General features: G+C 42.1%; 1 long non-coding RNA gene and 1 other non-coding gene across 2 annotated transcripts; one reads left to right on the plus strand and one right to left on the minus strand.

The window, feature by feature from the left end:
• Positions 1-2,089: 2,089 nt before the first annotated feature.
• Positions 2,090-2,162, minus strand: TRNAE-CUC (transfer RNA glutamic acid (anticodon CUC)). The gene has a single exon. It is a non-coding gene; the product is annotated as a tRNA-Glu (tRNA).
• Positions 2,163-2,680: 518 nt separating this feature from the next.
• On the plus strand, positions 2,681-5,184 carry LOC147435004 (uncharacterized). Its single transcript, XR_015185258.1, has 6 exons — positions 2,681-3,080; positions 3,197-3,273; positions 4,145-4,205; positions 4,479-4,548; positions 4,642-5,006; positions 5,081-5,184. It is a non-coding gene; the product is annotated as an uncharacterized LOC147435004 (long non-coding RNA).
• Positions 5,185-23,915: the final 18,731 nt, after the last annotated feature.

The following is a 23,915-nucleotide window of genomic DNA, read 5'->3' on the forward strand; positions in this document are numbered from 1 at the left end:
CTTCTAGCCTGCTCAGCTTCACTTGCATCAGTGTTGACTCTTACATTTCTGTGCCTCTATTTGGCGGCAGCTACAGAGCATCAACTATACAACATACTTGATATGAAGAAGACCAATGCTGTTGATCTCTTGATGCATTCTTTTGCCAAATTGTTTGCCTCAGCAATCATGTGATGGCCTCAGTTTTCTGGTGTTTTGGTACATTATTACTTTTAGAGTTACTTGTTAATAAAAAGTGAGTGGTGCTAAGACACATCGAGCCTGATGATTTGCCTACAATTATCTGATGCTCAACAGGTCAGCACCTCTGGAATTCTGCTCATGCCCTCCAATCAAAGTGGTTGGAAAGGGCCATGAGTGACCTTTTCCAGTAATAGTGCTCCGTCAATGGCTTTGCGGCCTCCCCGTCCGCTCCCCATGTGGTTGGAGTATTATTGGGAAAGGTTACTAAGGGACATTTCCCTACACTGTGAACTACTCATATAAGAATTTTCTCGTTGATTGTTTTTTCTGCTGTTTGTTTTAGAATGATTCTAACATAAGGATCCTCTTGGCACAAAGAAATAAGAAAGTAGGAAACCACAGAATGCTCAATGTAAGTATTTGTCGCTCCCCCCCACACTGATAAGATGCACACTGTTCGAAACAGGTGGCTCTGGAATATGAAGAGGGAGTTGAAGACTGTAGGGACTATGACAAGGGAAGCTGAGTCGCTGCTAATGTGTTTATGGCAAAAACCTTGAAGCATTATGGACTTGTGGGTCGCCATTTAATGTGATGAAATTGGTACTAGAGCCAAACAGAGTGCCATGCAACAGAGATTTTGAGAATGTGAGTATTCCCGAAAGGGGTGTAGTACTAATTCAAGAAGAAATTTGTAAATAACACAATTGGATAAGTAATTTACCTCTTGTGAAAAGAATTTCTGAGGCGTGCTTTTCTCTTTTCTCCCTTTTGATGCGAGGATGTCTTCCATGGTATTTCTGTGAAAATGAAGACATTTAAGTCCTCCATAAATGCAAATGGGGGCAACAAGAAGCGTACATATGCCGTTAAAGTTCATGTACATTTGTATGCAACAGCCAGGTAGAGAGCTTCCAATTCTGCATATTTGGCAGAATAACATTATCTGGTTGAACAACAATAAGGGCTCACTAAGCATGAGTCACCAAGTGTTGTGTATCACATTGCCATCTCTACATAATACGAAAATTGTGTTAATATTGTGCTTGCAAAGAGCAAAGTAGTGAATACCAAGCTTTAAGGTGCAAAAGAGAACAACTTGGATGTAGAAAAGTTTTTCATGAAGCCTAGGAGAAACTATCGATGCCCCCAAAAGTACACTTTCTTCTCACTGTAAGATCATTTGCATCTTCTTGAGGAACAAATTGTTGACCAGAAGGAAAGAGCATGACGATGAAGCTGCCCATTGTTTTCGGCATCCAGTCTGGAGTTGGAGTGCTTTCGCATGGACGAGCGCAAAGGTTCCTGGTTTTGCAAATCTCCCATTTTGGTGTGGCTCAAAGCTCGGTTGGTGCTACAGTTTTTACAGAGTGTTACATTGGGTGTATGTATGCATAGTATGGTGACATCTAACGAGTGATCCGGATCGAAAAGAAAAGGATACATAAAAGGAAGCATGTAGAGATATCATTCCTGATGTCTAAGTGACCAATCAACTGAAGTTATGTGAGGCCATAGTCCATCATACAAAAGTTTAACTATCAACATAAAGCCAATTCAACAAGGAAGATAGGGAAGGACCAAAGCCAAGATGATATAGAACCCTTAATGAGATTGGGCTTGTTGGTTTTTGCACTCAAGATGCAACAAAAGCCTTATTACGCTATATAGAGGCATTGCAAATAATTGAGTGAGCATTACTATGCACCTCTATTGTCAATCCTTCTGTTTGAGATCCATGCCTAGCTGGTCTACCAACTATGGATTGAGTGAGGATTCACCTTTTGTGTTTTAGATGTTTCGAAAGGAATTTTTCTTCTGAGATGGTGGAGACTCAATTAGTTAATTGAAAGCACGCATTTCCAAGGCGACAACTGCCAAGCAAAAATTGATTTATCTTCAAAATTTCCGTTGCCGGGACTTGAACCCGGGTCACTCGGGTGAGAGCCGAGTATCCTAACCGACTAGACTACAACGGATTGTTGGCTTGCAAGATGAGTTTAAATCACTTAATCATAATTATGTGATTGCATTATTCCTCGCACAACGTCTGTGTGGTGATTTGGGAGCAGGCTTGGCCATCACTTGTTCCATTACGGCAACATCGAGTTTTCGAAGGGTCTTTTACGACAGATGGGTATTGCTCCCTACCATTCCTTGTATGAAGGTGGACCTCTCTCTCTCTCTCTCTCTCTCTCTTAACTTACAAGCAAGTTTAGCTACACTCCAATGTGGTAAAAGCTCGCTCTCACTAATATATGCAAACTCTTTACTTCGTTAGCATAGTGGCGATTTTCGGATCCCTCCCCTGTCATTCACCCACGTGGCCAGCCGTCGACAGCCCAAAAAGAAGCAGGTTAAAAACGCTCTTAAAAAAACTACGCAGCCCACGTGGCTCTTGCGCCGTCAACAGCCAAAAAAAAAACAGTGCAAAAGCTCTAGCCCGCTCTGCTCCTTCGTCTCCATTACCTGCACATTGGTTTCCATGCACTGCAGCTCCACACTCGCTCGGCCTGCATCATATTCATTCCCACATGCGTTTTACTCTCTCTCTCTCTCTCTCTCTCTCTCTCTCTCTCACACACACACACACACACCAGCAGCGCTCAGATACTCTTAAGAAAACGGGGCAGAAAAGCTCTACAAAAAACTACGCCGCCAGAAGCTACCAAGTGAATAAAATAAAAACAGCATTGTGCGTTGCTCTCACGAGCAATTCGATCTTCTCCACAAGCAGTTCGCACCCTCCCAGAAGTAAGCAATTTTTACTTCGTTGCTCCCAAGAGCAATTCGATCTTCTCCATAAGCAGTTCGCGGGTTCCAGAAGTACGCAATTAATCGTCTCCACAAGCAATTCGCAGGTTCCAGGAGTAATCAGCTTCGAAATTTGTCTACAGGTTTGCCTCTAGCCACAATATGAGAGAGAGAGGGAGAGAGAGAGAGAGAGAGAGAGAGAGAGAGAGAAGGCTATGAAGCTAGTAGCATCTTTTGACACTCCTCCTTTCAACCAAAGCCATCATCGCAGCACGTTAAAATTTTCGCAACAGTTCGCAGGTTCCAAGAGTAGTCAGCTTCGAAATTTGTCTACAGGTTTGTCTCTATCCACTGTATGAGAGAGAGAGAGAGAGAGAGAGAGAGAGAGAAGACTATGAAGCTAGTAGCATCTTTTGACACTCCTCCTTTCAACCAAAGCCATCATCGCAACACGTTAAAATTTTCGCACACACATACTCACAGTAGTAATTGCTACACGAGACTGTGACTTATTTGTAACTAGTACTATACGAAGCAAACAAGCATTGATGCATGTGATTCTACAGATTGCCCTTCTCTTTTCATGCTTTTCTTATGTGCTCCAAAATAGCTCGCATTTATCATACGCTTAAGCAACTTATTAGGAGGTTAATTAGCAGCTTCTACTCACATATTTGGTCATATACGAGAAAGCAATAGAGACAAAAGTCAGAAGTAGTTGTTCGCGCAAAGCTTTAATGGAACCATCGGATCCTTCTGCCCTCCACTCATTCTTTGATCTATGGTGCTAGGAGTGGCAACACCCATCTATGGTGTTGGAAGTGGCAACGCCCAGCTAGCTGTTGTACTGACACCTTATGCCTCTTCACATGAAAGCAAAGAGCCATGAATTAGAAAATCCTGTCTCGTCGACATGGCGAGAGTATTCTTCAATATCATAGATTCTGTAGGCCAAGCTCCTCCCTATTCATTCCTACAGTAGAAGGTCGACAATGTCACTGTTTGCCTCATCGGCATATTGGAATCGACCTTCTTTTGCAGTAAAGCCTTTGCGCCTTCCCCGCGTAGCAATCATAGCAGCTTTGTGTGTAACAAGACCCAGTGGCTAGTTGAACAGTATGTCCAGATTCAACTACCTTATAACTTAGCTCGTTTCTAAAGGCGCAACTAGTTATGGTCTAACTCTACCGTGTTACATTGCAAACAGATCAAGAGAACCTTGGACACATCTCCTCTACATTTGCAACGGCGACATATTCCAGCGTGTGGTGAGTAAGAAGTGCCATATTCTAAACTTGAACACTGAGAACACAGTAAAAGAACACACTGAAAATTGCATGCAGCCGTGGGAATGGCACGTTCCCTCGTTTTATAAAAATTGGGGAGGACTGTGCAAACTCCCCCGTGCAAGAACACCGGCACGTTTTCTTTTCTTTCTATAACATAAGAATGAAAGAACACATACAAATAATGAGATTACTCTCAGAACCTTGAACATTGTGCTATTACTTTTCTAACGCTTCGTACTTATTCTTTGCAAGGGACATTCGGAAAATCAGCTATCACTTGCTTCCAAGCTCGAAAGCGCACAACAGCACAATCCAGCACCAAGTACATGTTTGTTTCAAACGCTTGCATTGTTCGTTGCTTAGACGTGACTAGTAACTAGATATCACAAGGTTTTCATCGCATTGAATCATTCAGATTGAGTCCAGCTTAAGGCTTGAATGGACCATCACCGAAAGCGTAGGATACACCTCAGTAGATCGAATGCGAGACATCGCACTTCAATCAAGAAGAAGGCTATATTTCTACCATGCTCAAAATCATGGATTGATACCGTCAATATAGTCTACCGATGGAGTTCAGATGTTGCTGCGACAACGACTTGGAACGATGTCTCTTGGAATGCATAGGTTGCGGGATACGCACAACAGGACCAGAGCCAATAGCTCAACCTTATACTAGATTCCAGCCAAGTTACCAAAGGCACAGATGTTGCCTGTTCCAAAAGGGCCAAACTTTAGGGCCTCTCTCCTGATGCAATCACATACACGTCCATCTTGAAGGTATGTGGCTCTATGCAAGTAAGCAATCTTTACTTTGTTGCTCCCAAGAGCAATTCGATCTTCTCCATAAGCAGTTCGCAGGTTCCAAAAGTACGCAGTTCGCAGGAGCAATTCGATCTTCTCCACAAGCAGTTCGCAGGTTCCAGGAGTAATCAGCTTCGAAATTTGTCTACAGGTTTGTCTCTAGCCACTGTATGAGAGAGAGAGAGAGAGAGAGAGAGAGAGAGAGAGAGAGAGAGAGAGAGAGAGAGCTATGAAGCTAGTAGCGTCTTTTGACACTCCTCCTTTCAACCAAAGCCATCATCGGAGCACGTTCAAAGTTCCACAGCAATTCGCAGGTTGCAGGAGTAATCAGCTTCGAAATTTGTCTACAGGTTTGTCTCTAGCCACTATATGAGAGAGATAGATAGATAGTTCTTTTATCGTCCTGGGAGGTCAAATATGACCTATGGGACCAAATGAACATGTCACGTGGTGTGAGTGGAGTTCATAAGTGACTCTCGATGCTCAAAAATGGTTGAAATGAGCGTCGCAATAGAGAGTCCACATCGTGGTTGGGAGAGGAAGGTATGTAGGGAGAGATCATGACTGAATATATGGGGAAAAGAGGACCTAATGTGGTCAAAAGCTGAGCACTCAAGTAGTGTGTGGTACTCACTCTCTCGCACTTGACGAGGGCATAAGGTGCAAAATCGATGACACTCCTTGCCAGTGCCCCAACGTCCTGTCTCGCAGCGTAGAGAATGGGAGCTAAGACGAATGGAGACAATGGTGCGGATCGCACTCAACGGGATGGGCTCAAGGATGTAGGAATGGGTTCGGTTACCTCGTTCCGAGAAGAAGAGAGATTTGTAGTTTGGGGCAACGTGTGTGGTGTAATGGCTGAAGCGAGAACCTCCGGATTTCTCCCAAGCCGTGATACATTGGCGTTGTAAGAAGGCCTCATTAACTTGGGAGTCGATCGACGCATCCTTGACCAAGTGACATGCATCCCATCTTCCAAACCATTTCTTGATATCAAGCATCCACCCCGAACTTAGTATTTTGCTCTTGCATGTCTTTTGAACCATTTGACTTGCTTTATATGCGATTCTAGGAAGTCGATGCAAAGGGCTACGTTGTGTCTTACGCATGTACTCCACAACCCTTTGCATGCCCAAGACCTCAATGAGAGAGAGAGAGAGAGAGAGAGAGAGAGAGAGAGAGATAGAGAGAGAGAGAAGGCTATGAAGCTAGTAGCATCTTTTGACACTCCTCCTTTTAACCAAAGCCATCATCGTAGCACGTTAAAATTTTCGCACACACATACTCACAATAGTAATTGCTACACGAGACTGTGACTTATTTGTAGCTAGTACTACAGGAAGCAAACAAGCATTGTTGCACGTGGGTCTACAGATTATCCTTCTCTTTCCATGCTTTCCTTATGTGCTCCAAAATAGCTCACATTTATCATATGCTTAAGCAACTTATTAGGAGTTAATTAGCAGCTTCTACTCACATATGAAGTCATATAAGAGAAAGCAATAGAGACAAAAGTTAGAAGTACTTGTTCGCGCAGAGCTTTAATGGAACCATCGGACCCTTCTGCCTTTCACTCATTCTTTGATCTATGGTGCTAGGAATGGCAACACCCATCTATGGTGTTGGAAGTGGCAACGCCCAGCTAGCTGTTGTACTGACACCTTATGCCTCTTCACATGAAAGCAAAGAGCCATGAATTAGAAAATCCTGTCTCGTCGACATGGCGAGAGTATTCTTCAATATCATAGATTCTGTAGGCCAAGCTCCTCCCTATTCATTCCTACAGTAGAAGGTCGACAATGTCACTGTTTGCCTCATCGGCATATTGGAATCGACCTTCTTTTGCAGTAAAGCCTTTGCGCCTTCCCCGCGTAGCAATCATAGCAGCTTTGTGTGTAACAAGACCCAGTGGCTAGTTGAACAGTATGTCCAGATTCAACTACCTTATAACTTAGCTCGTTTCTGCAGGTGCAACTAGTTATGGTCTAATGCTACGGTGTTACATTGCAAACAGATCAAGAGAACCTTGGACACATCTCCTCTACATTTGCAACGGCGACATATTCCAGCGTGTGGTGAGTAAGAAGTGCTACATTCTAGACTTGAACACTGAGAACACAGTAGAAAGAACACACTGAAAATTGCATGCTGCCGTGGGAATGGCACGTTCCCTCGTATTATAAAAATTGGGGAGGATTGTGAAAACTCCCCCGTGCAAGGACACTAGCACGTTTTTTTTTTTTTCTATAACATAAGAATGAAAGAACACATACAAATAATGAGATTACTCTCAGAACCTTGAACATTGTGCTATTACTTTTCTAATGCTTCGTACTTATTCTTTGCAAGGGACATTTGGAAAATCAGCTATCGCTTGCCTCTTCCAAGCTCGAAAGCCCACATCAACACAATCCAGTACCAAGTACATGTTTGTTTCAAACGCTTGCAATGTTCGTTGCTTAGACGTGACTAGTAACTAGATATCACAAGGTTTTCAGCGCATTGAATCATTCAGATTGAGTCCAGCTTAAGGCTTGAATAGACCATCACCGGAAGCGTAGGATACACCTTAGTAGATCGAATGCGAGACATCACACTTCAATCAAGAAGAAGGCTATATTTCTACCATGCTCAAAATCATGGATTGATATCGTCAATATAGTCTACCGATGGAGTTCAGACGTTGCAGCGGCAGCGACTTGGAACGACGTCTCTTAGAATGCATAAGTTGCGGGATATGCACAATAGGACCAGGGCCAATAGCTCAACCTTATACTAGATTCTAGCCAAGTTACCAAAAGCACAGATGTTGCCTGTTCCAAAAGGGCCAAACTTTAGGGCCTCTCTCCTGATGCAATCACATACACGTCCATCTTGAAGGTATGTGGCTCTATGCAAGATGCTGACGTCCATCTTGAAGGTATGTGGCTCTATGTTGATATGGGCATAAACATTCAGGCTGATACTGTTAGTTAGGGGCTGTTGAGAAAAGATGTCGTGCTTGGCATGCCTTGCGTGCATTCAAATTCATATAGCGAATCTGATCATGACTTTCGCAAGCAACATCAGTCCATTAGTGACAGTGTGCAGTGCATCCTCGCAAGCAATACGTCTATCCCCAATGCTCTTGGTGAAGGATGTCATGCCATGTAATGCTTTGGTTGATATGTATGGCAAATGTGGTACCATCATGAAATCATGATGTCCTTCATTAGTCGACTTGTCATGACGTATTCCTGCTCTAAACTACAGTTTCGACCCTCTGACGTCTTTCTCAGCGCAAACTGAGAAATCGTCAAAATTGCAGCCTTTCAATGAAAGCAGGAGATCGTTTTCCTTTGTTCTTTCTTGGTGCATTCACAAAAAAACCACAAGATGAGTAATCACTTCGAACGCGTCGATTGCAGGACGTTGGCAAGAAAACTCGTCAAGGTTGTTCTAAGCATATGCAAGCAGAAGTCCTTTCTCCAATGCAATCATCTATGAAGCAAGCACCTATATGCTAGCATCTTGAAAGCCTTCGTAATATGCTGACATGGGTGAGAGAATTTATGATGAGAGTGCTAGTCAGTCACAAGCTATGCAGAAACAGGTTCTTGGCAAGGCTTTGCTTTATATGTATGCCAAATGTGGTGCCCTTACAATGTCCACAGAAAGGCAACAAATCCACTAACAACTCTAAGGAAGAAGCAATACTCGTGATCACATCAAGCAGACTCACAAAAGCATGAGAAGTTCTCATGTCCGAACTGTCATCACTATTACAGATAAGCCCAACGTGGCTACTTCACAGAAGTACTTTGTTGTTCTCACGGGATAGCGAAGGCCTCTTTCCAGTTGTCCCAATGCAATCACTTACGCTTGCACATTGCAGGTGTGTGGTCTTATGAAAGACGTTGACATGGGTGAGAGAATTCATGATGAGATTGCTAGTCATCATGAAAGCATTGCAGGTGTGTGGTCTTATGAAAGACGTTGACATGGGTGAGAGAATTCATGATGAGATTGCTAGTCATCATGAAAGCATGGAAAGCTCTTGATGGACATTCTGTCCAAAATGTTGGAGCGCGTTGACTGCACAATATGCCTATCAAGAACCTTTTGTAATAGACCAAAGCTTCCGTGCCACGATGTCGTGCTTGGCAGTGTCTTGGACGAAAAGTGTGTCAAATGTGGTGCACTTGACAAAGCACAAAAATCGCTTCAGGAGCTTCTTGTCTGGAATGTCGGCACTCATTGTGCAACGAGAGCAGGGCTAGAAAGCTCTAGGTTGTTTTCAGCAAATGTGAAGCAAGGGCCTCTCTCTGGATGCAACCTCTATGCAAGATGCTGATATGGGCACAAGATGCTGATATGCGCTTGAGAAAGCACAACAATTGCCTCAGGAGCTTCCCGTCTGGAATATCGGCACTGATTGCGGGATGTGTGCAATGATGCAAGGCTAGAAAGCTCTAAGCTGCTTTCAAAAGATGCAAACCGAGGGCCTCTCCAGATGCAATCACCTCCGCATGCATCTTGAATGCATGTGGCTCTATGCAAGATGCTAATATGGGCACAAAACTTAACATTTAGTCAGAGACTGTTGAAAAAAATTGTCGTGCTTGGCACTGTCTTGCTGGATATGCATGCCAAATGTGGTGCGCGTGAGAAAGCATCAAAAGAGCTTGAAGAGCTTCCTATCCGGAATGCTGCCTCTTGGAATGCACCGATTGCGATATTATTTTGTTAGTAAGAGGTTGTTGAAAAAAGATGTTGTGCTTGGCATTGTCTTGGTTGATATGTATGCCAAATGTGGTGTGCTTGAGAAAGCACAAAAAGTGTTGGAGGAGCTTCCTGTCTGGAAAGTCACCTCGAAGGAATGCACTAGTGTGGGATTGTGCAACAAGAGTAGGGCCAAAACTCTCCAATTCCAATCACCGACACAGGCATCTTGAAGGCATGTGGCTCTACGCAAGATGCTAATATAGGCACAAAAATACATTGTTGAAAAATATGTTGTGCTTGGCATTGTCTTGGTTGATATCTATGCCAAATATGGTGCGCTTGAGAAAGCATAAAAATTGCTTCAGCAGCTTCCTGTCTGGAATGTCGACATTGATTGTGGCAAGTGCACAATGAAAGCTGGGCTAGAAAGCTCTAGGCCGTTTTCAGTAGATGCGAAGCGGGTGCCTCTCTCTAGATGCAATCACCTACGCATGCATCTTTAAGGGGTGTGCCTCTACACAAGATGCTTGTATGGACACGAAACTTCACAATTGGTCAAAGATTGTTTAAAAATGCTGTCGAAATTGGCATTGTTTTGCTTGATATGTATGCCAAATGTGGTGTGCTTGAGAAAGCATAAAAAGTGCTTGAGGAGCTTCATGTCTGGCATGTCGCCTCTTGAAATGCTCTGATTGCGGGATTATATTGTTAGTCAGAGGCTGTTGAGAAAATATGTCGTGCTTGGCATTGTCTTGGTCGATATGTATGCCAAATGTGATGCGCTTGAGAAAGCACAAAAAGGAGCTATAGGCTATTTTCAATAGATGCGAAGCGCAGGCCTCTCTTCAAATGCAATCACCTATGTCGCAAGATTTTTTAATCACTGGCGAATCGCATTGCGTAACCGCCTGTGCTAAACTCACTCAATTCAATACAAATGCGGCTAACGAAGCACTCTAGTTATTATTTATGTGCCAATCTTTGGATCAATGTTCATATAGAAAGCGATGTGGATACATTTAAGGCTCTTTAGGATCGTTTTGGCTATTTCACAAAACCCATATGTCAAAAGATTAAGCCCAAAATTTCCAAATCTTTGGTGCAATGTTTTTTTTTTGGTTGCTAAGAGGTTTTATCCGGGTGCATCATATACACGCTGATAATCATAGGGCTAACTTATCTTTATACCTGCATAAGTAATACTACTTTGATTGTATGTCCTTTAGCTTTTCCTCTCCAATCTTGTGTGCGCCTTTTTGCAATCCAAAATCAAAGAATTGGTATTAAAGTAGATTTTGGCATCCCAAGCAATGTCACTTGCACGCTTGCTTTAGTATGTAAGATCAAAGCAATCTTTGGTAAGCATTCATAGTTTACATATGTCTTGTAGAGGGTGGTCTTCTCAAACTTTTCATTCAGGCTCAATTTAACATCCGTTTCGCCATAGATAGCTGTGCTACCATGATTTGGAGATGATGTGTGTGAACACATTCGAGCCCTTTTTTTTCCCTCAGTTGTTGGAGGTTTTTTTTTCCCCGGTTGTTGCCTACATTGGCCATTTCTAACATGGCAATTTTAATAGCTACAATTGAGTGCGTCTTTCTTAGACACTTAATGGAATTATTTGGATGCTAACTACCCACCATTAAGTTTGTTGACATCATGTAGAAAAAAAGCGAGTTGGGAGTGTTGAGCGGCGCTCGATGCATGCGTGTGTGAGGGAAGGGAAGGAAGAGAGAGACCAAGATGGGGGGAACCATACACACTAGAAGGAGTGGAGTGTGTATATTATTTTATAATGTATATGAATTAATTAATTATAGGTTACGGAGTTAGTCAACTAATTGGGGCGGCCACTGTGGCCTTTACCCTAACAATCTCCCATTTAAAGGTCAGTGTGGTCGTAAGTGGCTTTGACTAAAGCTAGTATGTACAACCGCGAAACGCGACATTTTCATCCTTGTACAACTTTTTATCGTGCACCCATTAACTCAATGCAATGTGTGCAAATTGCTCCATAGCCACTCTAGACCATTAATTCAGGATGTAGGATGAACACAAATGTACAAGAGTGAAGCTGTTCACCCTACACCCATTAACTCAATGCAATGTCAAATCACTCCATAGCTAGGTTCTTTGTAAGAGCATCCATTGGGTTATCAATGTGAACCTTGATAAGCTTCAAGCACTTATTCGTCAACGCATCCTATTGAATGAGATGGTACCTCACCTCAATGTGCTTCAGCTTGGAGTGAAACAAGGGATTTCTTACCAAAGCAATGCCATTTTGACCAAAGCAACGACACTTCGTAGCTAGGTTCTTTGTAAGAGCATTCATTGGGTTGTCATCAATGTGACCTTGATAAGCTTCAAGAACTTATCCATCAATGCATCTTGAATGAGATGATACCTCACCTCAATGTGCTTCGGCTTGGAGTAAAACACGGTACTTCTTACCAAAGCAATGACACTCTGATTATCAATGCAAAATTGGAACCTGCTAAATGTTTGATTCTCCCACTAAAATGCGTTGACCATAGAGCTTCCTTGCTAGCATCTGACACTACAATGTACTAAGCCTTTGTAGTGGAAGAAGACATATAACATTGGTGAGATGATCTCGAAGAAATGAATCCTCCTGTAAAAATGAATATTTAGCCAATATGTAGGCCTCCTACTGTCTTTGCAACCCACATAGTCTGCATCCCTGTAACCAATAATGTTACTTGCCAAGATTAGCCATGTACTACTATAAGTACTACCTCTGCCAGAAAACCTTGAGTCAGATTCACCATTGAGAGCGAAACTGTGACTCACTCCTCAATCGTTTGATTCATTGTTTTTGCAACTCCAGTCTGATTAGGTGTGTAAGGAGCAATAAGCTACTTTAATACCTCTCTTTCTACAAAATTCTCAAACTCCTTGGAAACTTACTCTCTACCATTATCAATTCGCAAGCTTTTGAGCTTCTTGCTTGATTGATTCTTTACAAATGCTAATAATCTCTAGAAAGTAGAGAAGACTTGATCCTTATGACACAAAGGATCAACCCATACATACCAAGTGGAATCGTCTATAAAGGTCACAAAATAGCTAGCTCCCCTAGAGACTTGGGCGACATAGGACAACAATTGTCGCTATGAACAAGTTCTAGTGGCTGCAAATACCTAACATTTTTTTGGTGATGGGGTATCCCTGGTCTTTTTGGCATAGATGTAGTGTTCACATAAAAAAATTGAAAAACCTTAATGTAGGTAAGTACATAATAATGGTTTCATTCCATTTTTGTTAATGTGGCCTAGCTGCCACAACTCAGTAAACGATACCTTGGCTATGGATATACAATCCTCTTTTACATACGATACAAACATAGAAGAAAGCATTCCATGCTTCTGACCTCTAACTATCACAAGATTTCCCTCTTGACAAACAACAAACCATTCCCAAATGTGGTTGTGCAACCCAAGTCTTCAAGATGACAAACATATATCAAACTGTTCACTAACTTGGTCACATGTCTGATATTCTTGATTATGAACTGTATGCCATTTTGTAAAATTGGTTGTTAAAAAAACATGTACTTCAAGCTCATAATCATCATCGAGCTTCACTATGGGATGTATATGTGCATACGTAGAGAACCACTCTCTATGAGGTATCACATGGAAACTGGATGTAGAATTTATGACTCAATTTTGATCAAAGCTGACATCATCTACAACAAGAGCACATGGGCTAAGATATGTCGTAAAGAAGAACATATGAGGAAGGTTGGACCTCAAGCACATCTGTAGTCTTTGGAGACTTTAGCACATGGAGCTCCTTGATCTTAGCTTTTTCCTTTCCATCATTGTCAGATTTCTTGCTATCTTGAGATGTTTTCTTATCTCTTTGCCATGCACAACAATCTTTCTTTCAATGCCCTTTTTTATGGCAATGATAATACTCAACATTGCACAAACAACTTTTGGAGTTCCCCTAATCCTTACTTTTGGCACGATAATGAGTGTGACCTCTCATCCTTTTCCACAAGCAGTATATGCATCATCTTGCTTTGCAAGCTCCATAGACTTTTTACAAATACTTTTCACACTGAGTAGACCGACAATTGTGCCATCATAGACCAATTTTCCCTCACGCACATAGTTGCTTGTGGCTACGCAAAAAATCCCCATGAGGAGGGTAGAGTGCACAACAAGAAGATAGATCACACTTCGTTGTCAAAGTTGAGTCTTTGTGACGTCAATTGATAGAAAAGTACATTGAGCGCATTGAAGTGTTCCAAAACTGTGTCACCTTCTTTCATTCAAATTGTGAATAGCTTCTTCATCAAGTAAACCTTGTTACTTGAAATTTTTTTCTTATACATATTGCATAGCTTGTCCCATAAAGCTTTTGCAGTAGCTTCACCCATGATATTGAAGTACATAGACTCTACAAGGTGTAGACTAATAGTGGATTTAAGCTTTGGCATCAAGAATTTTCCATTGTGAAACTCTGTAGCCATCGACCTCTCTGCACTCAAAGATGGCTCCAATTGGCCTTGTCTCATAAAGCTTTTACAATAGCTTCATGATGTTGAAGTACACAGACTCTACCGTAGGTGTAGACTAATAGTGGACTTAAGCTTTGGCATCAAGCATTTTCCACTGTGCAACAATGTAGCCATCACCCTCTCTACGCTCAAGGATTGGCTCCAATTGGCCTTTTTGGAGTAATAAATTTGAATCTATTCTACTCTTTCTATATGGAAATGTTCGTGCCATTGGACTTTGGTATGTTGTAAATGTCAATCTCAGAAGAAGAGGCCATAACTACAAAACTTGAACACTATGGCAAGAATTCTAAGAAACTATGGTGCGAAAGAAAAATCTCCTTTGTAGTAGGAGAAAAATCTCACATTGGCCAAAATCGAGATGGGCAACAGTAGAGCAAGCAACATATGGGACCCTCAATGCCCCCCAACTATAAGTATCTTCCTATGGAAGGTTCTATGGGGGGCCATTCCAATCGGGTTAAGATATTATCCAAAGGGATAGGCTAGATCAAATAGATGCTCAGGGTGCAAAGGGCTAGAAAAAGATCCACTCCACTTGTTCCAAAACTTTTCATCTACGAGGGGCCTAGTGGGAAAATTATGTAAATGGATATAGAAAACTTGTAATATCCAGTTCTACAAGAATAACCTACTCGTACGAGGCAAGATTTTGAAGAACCAAGACACCCTAATTTGCACACAAATCGTCCACTTTTGCTACTTCAGACAAACTTAGAAGGCTAGGAACCAACATTTTTTTGAGCATGACCGCTCAACGACAAGCTTCAATGAGATTATTCATGAAAGCAAGGAAGTGTTCATTTCTATTGGAAAACATAAGAACTTTGAAGATTGGAATCTAGTACTCAAAAGTCCTCTCAAATTTGGGATCTGCCAGATGCCAAAATGTATCTACGTAACGGACTTGTATGTATTATGATCCCTCAAGGCACTAAACGTGCTTGACGATATTTATACTTTCCTTCTTGGTTTACTTTAACTCTTCCATAACTCTTCCACTAGTCCTTCCTTTGGAAAACCCAAAAAAGAGATTACACTTGGATATATTTCTTATTTTGCACAAAAAAGGAGTACACTTTATGAGCAATGTATTTAGATATCAAAATTGTGTTACCAAGAGAAAAAATAATAGCGTATGGCGATGTTTCCAAAAGCCAAGTCTTGGCACTTGCGTTTGGGCTTGAGGATATCATTTGTGTTGAGTATGTGCTTAACTATTGCATTTGTTTTCTATCAATATATATGAGGATCGACATGAAAAGAAGCCTTGCATTGGTCAGGTGAGGCTATTAAGCATATGTTTGTTGGCTACGACTCAAAAGAAAGGTTAGTCATATTACGTTCAATTTTCAAACAAAGCATACCTTGGGCGATTTGGATGGAGTCTTTATGGAAGTTTTTGTGCAACTATTGCTATCATCTATGTCCCTTTGCTATCATGCAAAAGGAACATACATTCTCGAGTGAGTGCTTATGTCTAGTCACGAGGGTATAAGGGGGGAGTGGCAAGGAGGCCCACACGATAGGGGCCAACTGGGGGGGGGGGGGGGGGGGGGTTGGGGTGGTGGAGTTTGTGAGAGTGGGAGCATGTTCTGTAATCACCAATCGTATAACATCAAGATATGGTGGATGGAGCCTTAACTTAACCATGGTGTTAGGGTTAGGGTTAGAGAAATGGAGATTAGGGTTAGGTTATGCCAGGTGCAAGAGCATTAGGGTAGAATATAGACACAAATGATAGAACAAAAAAGTGCAATTAATTCATTAGAGAATAGCCTCTTAAGTAGGCTTAGTGCTTTACAATAATTGGCTAGAGAGGTTGCACCCTCTTGCTATTGGACCATGCCATCATCTCATCTTTTCTAGGTGGCTAGAGGGCTTTTCCATATGAGCCACAAGTTGGACTTACCACAACATTATTGTTGGGGTATAAAGCCCAATGTGGTCGCCCAGGTAAGTGGGCGGGCCGCCAGGTATGTACACATATTCTTTTGTAAAAACCTAATAAGAACTCACTATGCTCTACACATTACAGTAGAGTGAGTTCACCATATCGTCGTGCTCTTCTTCTCACACTCTCTCTCGTGTCGCACTTCCGCTCGTACTCCTTCAACTGGTATCAGAGCTCAGATCGAGGCTCCGGGCAACACTGCAGGAGGCTAGAGTCACCAGCTCAGATTGGAGTGAAATTCGACAGGCAAAGACACGGCCCCAAATCTTGTGGGTGAGCCCTTAGGGCTCGGTGTGCTCATAATTTTATTCTGAGGTCATCTCGGTCACCGTTCGGCTTCGACAAAGTTCTACGCAGGCCATTTTCGACTACGTGGTCTCAGCGAGTGCAGATCCGACTCTGCAAATTTGGGGTTTTCGGCCTACGACTGCAGGTGCTGAGGATATCGACACTCCCAGAGTGTTGATTGGTGGCTGTCTACACATCGAAGGACGGCTCACAGTTCTTGGAGGCGTGTCACATACGACACGGGCGCATCTACACACAGAATGTAGGCGACATCCACTAGTTCATCAGGTAGTTTGTGTTTGCTGCTTGATATTCCAGATTTCATCCTGACATTGTAGGTACTTCCACATGGGATGTATTGTCAGAGATGATGTATGTCTGTTGAGGCTTTGCTGGCTGTGAGTCACGCAGCAAATAACCGCCGCAGCGGTTACAGCATATAGTGGGAAATTTGTGGATGCATGACTTTGTGGGAAGTCTATGTACTGTCAGATTTACTGCAGCCTTTGTTGAGGGTCGAGTGAGGTTTTATTGAGCTGGGGGATTCTCGAATGTTGAGATCCTTTCGGTGATACAGGTCTTGGAGCGATCCCTCGAGCACCCTTAGATAGGCAGCTAGGATGTATTGACTGTGAGTTAGACAGTTGGGATTGCATCTTTGCTTTACTGCCGTTGAGGCATTGTCGCAGTCTATGCTTACAGGACAGTGACAGGACAGTCAGAGACAGTACAGGTGCAGGACAGGTTTACCCACAGCTTACAGTGTTAGAGAGACATTGGTTTTTTGAGCTGTTTTTTGGTCTGTTTTTAGTACACCAGAGCCATTTTACAAAGGAGACTCTGCCAAAATTTTTGCAGAATCTGAAGCTTCCTTGGTTCATTTGACAGGTTGATATTGGTTCAGAGGTCAGTTTACAGGGGAAACTCTGCCGAATTTTTCCCAGGAAAGTAAACTACTGTGAAGCGTAGCTATGGCTGGATCACAGGACACTGCTCTTTACAATATCAAGAAGCTGGATGGAACCAATTTCCCATTGTGGAAGAAGCAGATTTGGCACGTGTTGGTACAAAAGAAGCAGATAAAACCTATAAAGCTCAAGGGGATAAAACCAGAAGATATGGACGAAGATGAATGGAGCGAAATGGATGAATTGGCACTTTCTACCATTATGCTGACTTTGGCAGAAAGCGTTAACTTCAATGTAGCAGATGAGATGTCGGCTTATCAAGCATGGATAAAGCTGAGTGATCTTTATGAGAAGCAGAGTGCAGCTTCACAGGTATACTGGCTTAAGAAGCTTGTTGACTTGAAGATGAAAGAAGGGACCCCTATGTCCAATCATCTGAATGAATTCAACACAATCTATAGTTAGTTGTCAGCTCAAGGTGTCAAGTTTGATGAACCTGTTAGAGCTATGTTCCTGTTGATCACATTGCCGAAAAGTTGGGACACTTTTCGCACAGCTTTGAGTAATTCTGCACCTCCAGATGGTTTGAACATAGCAGGTGTAGAAGGAAGTTTGCTTACTGAAGAAACCAATAGAAAGACAATGGACAAAGGCAAAGGAACAACCTTAGTTGTCAGGGGAAGGACCAAAGAAAAGTACAAAGGTGGAAAGAGGAATCAGTCTCGTAGCAAGTCCCGCAGTGCTAAAGGCAAGAGTGACATAGAATGCTACCATTGTGGCAAGAAGGGTCACATGAAAAGAGACTGCAGAGAATGGAAAGCAGAAAAAGGCAAAGAGAAAGCTGAAGACCATGGTAAGAAGAACAAGTCCTCAGTGAAGATTCAAGAAATAAATGTGACAAACACTGTTGTAGAGGATGACAGTCTAGTGTCAGGAGACATCTACTTCTTGAAGAATACAATGGACTCAGCTCTTCTTACAACATCTGATGGAAATGCACTGAGTGACTGGATTATAGACTCAGGGGCATCACTTCATGTGTCTCCAAACAAGGAGTGGTTTACCTCTTATGTGACCACTAAAGATCATGTTCGGCTAGGCAATGGGCAGACATGTGAGATCTTAGGTGTTGGAGATGTACAATTGAAGTTTCAGAATGGCTCTTCTTTCACGCTGAAGAATGTGAGACATGTTCCCGCAATTACAAAGAGCTTGATCAGCACAGGTTTACTTGATGATGCTGGCTATGTCACCACTTTTGGACAGAACATGTGGAAGATATCCAAGGGTTATATGATAGTAGCACATGGATTAAAGTCTGGAGGACTTTACATGATTTATGTATCAAATGTCTCTAAAAATGTAATCAATGTAACCGAGCAGCCGAACGTTTCTTTGTGGCATAGCCGGTTAGGACATATGTCCAAGAAGGGAATGGAAATCTTGTCTCGTTCTAGTTATTTGCCTGGCTTTTCATTTAATGATTTTGAATTCTGTGAACATTGTCTGTATGGTAAGCAAACACAGCAGCCACATAAGCATAGAAGCAGTAGAAGAGATACACAGTTGGCACTTGTTCATAGTGATTTGTGTGGACCTATGCCTAACCTATCTCTAGGGGGAGCTTCTTACTTTATGACATTTATAGATGATTACTCGAGGAAAGTATGGGTTTACTTTCTCAAGCACAAGGATGAAGCGTTTAGTGTTTTCAAAACGTTTGTAACACTTGTGGAGAATCAGAGTGGCAAGAAGCTTAAATATTTGCTTACGCACTGACAATGGTGGAGAGTATGTTTCAAAGGCCTTTCAGGACTTTTGTGAGTCAAAAGGTATAAAAACGTGAACTTTACTGCTCCTTACAATCCTCCTCAAAATGGTGTTGCTGAGAGGATGAATAGGACCATACAAGAGAAGGTCAGAAGTATGTTGTCTAATGCACAGCTGCCGAATGGGTTTTGGGCTGAAGCTGTATCAACAGCTGTTCATCTTGTAAATAGATCTCCTAGCAAGGTTTTGCAGAAGGATTCAGTGCCAGAGATGGTATGGTCAGGCAAAATGCCCTCATACAAGCATCTCAGAGTCTTTGGCTGTGAGGCATATACTCACGTTCCAAAAGAATTTAGGAACAAACTTGAGCCAAAGAGTAGAAAGTGCATCTTTCTAGGCTATGGTAATTCTGGTGAGATGGGGTACAGACTTTGGGATCCCGAATCCAGAAAGGTTGTCCGCAGCAATGATGTTCACTTTAATGAATCCAAATATCATTCTAAACCAGAGAGGGTTGAGGAGATTAGAAGAGTTGTCTTCCAAGAAGATGGACCTGCACGTGCAAGACAAAATGTCAGGGCTCAAGAGGAGCAAGGACAGGATAGAGTGGAACCACAGGTTGTGGCTGAGCCTGAGCCACCTATTGTGCGTAGATCTGGACGTGTCACGCGACCTCCTGATAGGTTTGTTCCATCTATGAACTATGTCATGTTGACTGATTGCAATGAGCCTTCATGTTACAAGGAAGCAATGCAAATGAAGGACTCCGGGAATTGGCAATTGGCCATGCGGTCAGAGATGACAGCTCTGCATAAAAACAAGACATTGAAGCTAGTTAAATTACCACAGGGCAAAAAGGCTCTACCTTGTAAATGGGTTTATAGGTATAAGATCACCGCTCATGATAGTCAGCCAAAGTACAAAGCAAGGCTTGTTGCCAAGGGCTTTAAGCAAGAACAAGGCATTGACTTTGATGAAGTCTTCTCTCCGGTGGACAAGATGACTACATTGAGATGCTTTCTTGCATTGGTTGCCATATTAGATTTGGTGTTGCACCAAATGGATGTCAAGACAGCGTTCTTGCATGGTGATTTAGATGTGCAAATTTACATGCAGCAGCCAGAAGGGTTTGTTGAGAAAGGCAAGGAAGATTGGGTATGCCAATTGTTAAAGAGTCTTTATGGCTTAAAACAATCACCGAGGGCATGGTACCATAAATTCCACAAGCTTATGCTTTCTCAAGGCTACAAACGTAGTGAGTTCGATCACTGTCTATATACAAAGAAGGCTAAGGATGGTAGTTGGCTGATCCTTATTTTGTATGTGGATGACATGTTGATTGCTGGCAAGCACTTGGAAGAAATTTCAGCTTTGAAGTCAAAGATGGCAAAATCGTTTGACATGAAAGACATGGGTGAGGCAAGTCATATACTTGGTATGCGCATTGAGAGAGACAGATCAAAGAAGTTGATTTGGTTATCTCAAACAGAGTATATTGACAAGGTTTTGCAACGTTTCAATATGGAGAAGGGAAAGGCACTGAGTGTTCCATTGCCACCATATGTGAAACTTAGCAAACAAGATTGTCTTGTGTCTGAGGAAGAACAGGCTGAAATGGATAAGATTCCATATGCGTCTGCAGTGGGTAGTTTGATGTATGCAATGATTGCTACTCGCCCAGACATTGCATTTGCAGTGGGAGTAGTAAGTCGATACATGTCAAACCCATGCAAGAAACATTGGGAGGCAGTGAAAGGAATATTGAGATACCTGAAAGCTACAAAGAGTATGCGTATATGCTATGGGAGTCAGGAGCTAAGTGTAAAGGGTTTTACAGACTCAGATTATGCAGGTGACTTAGACAACCGAAGGTCTACGTCAGGGTATGTCTTTACATTGGCTGGTGGAGCAGTATCATGGCGTTCTAGATTACAAGATTGTGTTACTCAGTCATCTACAGAGGTTGAATATGTTGCAGCATCAGAGGCATGCAAAGAATCAATTTGGCTTAATCGACTAGTAACAGACTTGGGAATCAAAGAAGAGATGCCTGTGTTATATTGTGATAGTCAAAGTGCTATACAATTGGCTCGCAATCCAGTTTATCACTCAAAGACAAAGCATGTGGATGTGAAGTATCATTTCATCAGGGAAATGCTCGAGGATAAGCAACTTCAGCTTGTCAAAGTTCACACCACAGAAAATCCTGCTGATCTACTTACAAAAGGACTTCCCTCAGAGAGCTTTGCTCATTTTCGCAAGCAGTTAGGTGTAGGGTAGTACATCACTTCTCTACATCTCTTGTATATTAGCTTGTATAGTAGCTTCTCTCACACTTAAAGTACCACATTGGACTTTAAGTGGGAGGTTGTTGGGGTATAAAGCCCAATGTGGTCGCCCAGGTAAGTGGGCGGGCCGCCAGGTATGTACACATATTCTTTTGTAAAAACCTAATAAGAACTCACTATGCTCTACACATTACAATAGAGCGAGTTCACCATATTGTCATGCTCTTCTTCTCGCACTCTCTCTCGCGTCGCACTTTCGCTCGTACTCCTTCAATTATCCCCCTGAAGCCAAACTTGAGTTTTTTACAAAGATTTTATGTGTTCATGTCATGGTGTACTCATAGGCTAACACGATTCATCTACTTGATACATCATGGCGGTTCAATTTGATTCATCGCCACACTTCAATGTCCCCATGATAGATAGTGGGGATTCATCACTATGGTTCACAAGTGAGACTTAGTAGGTTCACTAGTAGTCCTAGGTAGTACAAAATAGTTAATTTATTCATTCATTCATGTGGGAAGAGGTTGTTATGTGTGTCCTATTCAAAAGATTCTTCATGTCTTTGTCGTTGTCATGCATCATTGTTGATGTTTTTTTCTTCATGTTCATGTGTTTGTCTTCATGTTGATGTCAACTTTCTTCAATTTCATTTGTATGTAGATTTTGATCCTTGGTTTCAATACTATTGAAGGAGCAAACTTCATGGGGCTAATGGTGCAAAACACACATATATTTCACTTGCAATGCTTGTGATGCTTGTGTGTGCACTCATGACGATGGGTGGTCTTACCATAGACGCAATGCTTGTGATGCTTGTGTGTGCGCTCATGACGATGGGTGGTCTTACCATAGACTCAATGTGTAGGCAGCGTCTAAACTTGTGTGTGTAGAAACAAATTTGTGCATATTACTGCAGGGCTAATGGGGTTTTGGTAATTTTGAGATTAGATATCACATACGTTTCAAATGTGATCAAGCCTTTTTAGAGCTATAAACTTTGCTTGAATGGTGAAAAACACTTTTTGACTGTTGAAGCTCAACTTGAGCTTATTCTTCCCCTTTCTTAATGGTTGTGCCTTTAGAGGCTTGAGGAAGAGATTATAGTGACTGTATTGAGAACTGCCTCTATGAATACCTCAGCTATGAAAAGATACATTTCAAATGTGTTCAAGCCTTTTTGGAGCTTTAAACTTTGCTTGGATGGTGAAAACCAATTTTGGACTATTGAAGCTTTACTTGAGCTTATCCTTCCCCTTTCTTAATGGTTGTGCCTTTAGAGGCTTGAGGAAGAGATTTTGGTGGCTATATTGTGCAAAAAGTGCCTCTGTGAATATCTCATATGTGAGAATAGCTCTTGTCAAAAGATTGAAGTTTTGCAGGAATGGTCCCTTTGGAAGAGGGTTTGAGTTTGTGGGACTGCCCCGCCTTCGAAGACTCAAACCTTGGGTCAAGCAAGAATGTGGGAAGGTATCCTAGGAGAGGCAAAGGGCTACTTAATGGAAAAAGGCTTGAGGTTGAATTCAAGCTTTACTTGAATCTCAACTCTCTATCCAAAGTGTCGATTGAAAGCAGTAGCGCTAATACGTGCTAACAGAGGAGTGCCCTTTTTTGAAAGAAGTCAAAAGAGCCCATAAAATAGGGCCTTTTCTCGTGTACTCGACATGACAACAACATGCAAAAAGAAATTTCCATTCCCCCACAAAATATTTTGAGAACTTAGATGCTCTTAATCACTCAGACACACGCACGTGCACACGCACACGCACGCGCGCGCGCACGCACGCACGCACACACACACACACACACACACACACACACACACACACACACAATGCTTTTGAGCTGTTGTAGAGAAACCAAAAAGATTGATGATGCACCAATCTAATTGACCAAATGAATAGTCAAGTCGAAATTGATTAGAGAAAATAAGTAGGCATTGGAAAGTTCTTGGTCAAATCTTCTTTCACACACAAGTGATGTGATCTACTATGAGCTCTAAAAAAGCTAATTGAAGATTGAGATTATGCAAAAACGACACTAAATTGCAAATGTAATGAATTAAACACACACATTAATTGTAATCTAAAATGAAACATACAATCCTCCCCTCACCTTCTCACCAAAGGGTAGTGGAGCATGCCCATGCCCACATGGTGATTATAAATAGGGGATGCTAATGCACTATAAATTAATGGGCATAGGTGTGTAAGCATTGGATTTGATACCACTGGATGATGATAAGTCGTGGGAGTATGCTCCCTAATCACCAATGGTGTAGCATCAAGATATTTTGGATGGAGCCTTAGCTTAACCATGTTGTTAGGGTTAGGGTTAGGGTTAGAGGAATGGATATTAGGGTTAGGTTATGCCAAGTGCAAGAGCATTAGGATAGGGAATATACACAAATGATAG

The sequence above is a fragment of the Adiantum capillus-veneris genome, chromosome 19, assembly GCF_014529385.1.
Source record: "Adiantum capillus-veneris isolate H3 chromosome 19, ASM1452938v2, whole genome shotgun sequence".
Taxonomy (NCBI): Eukaryota; Viridiplantae; Streptophyta; class Polypodiopsida; order Polypodiales; family Pteridaceae; genus Adiantum; species Adiantum capillus-veneris.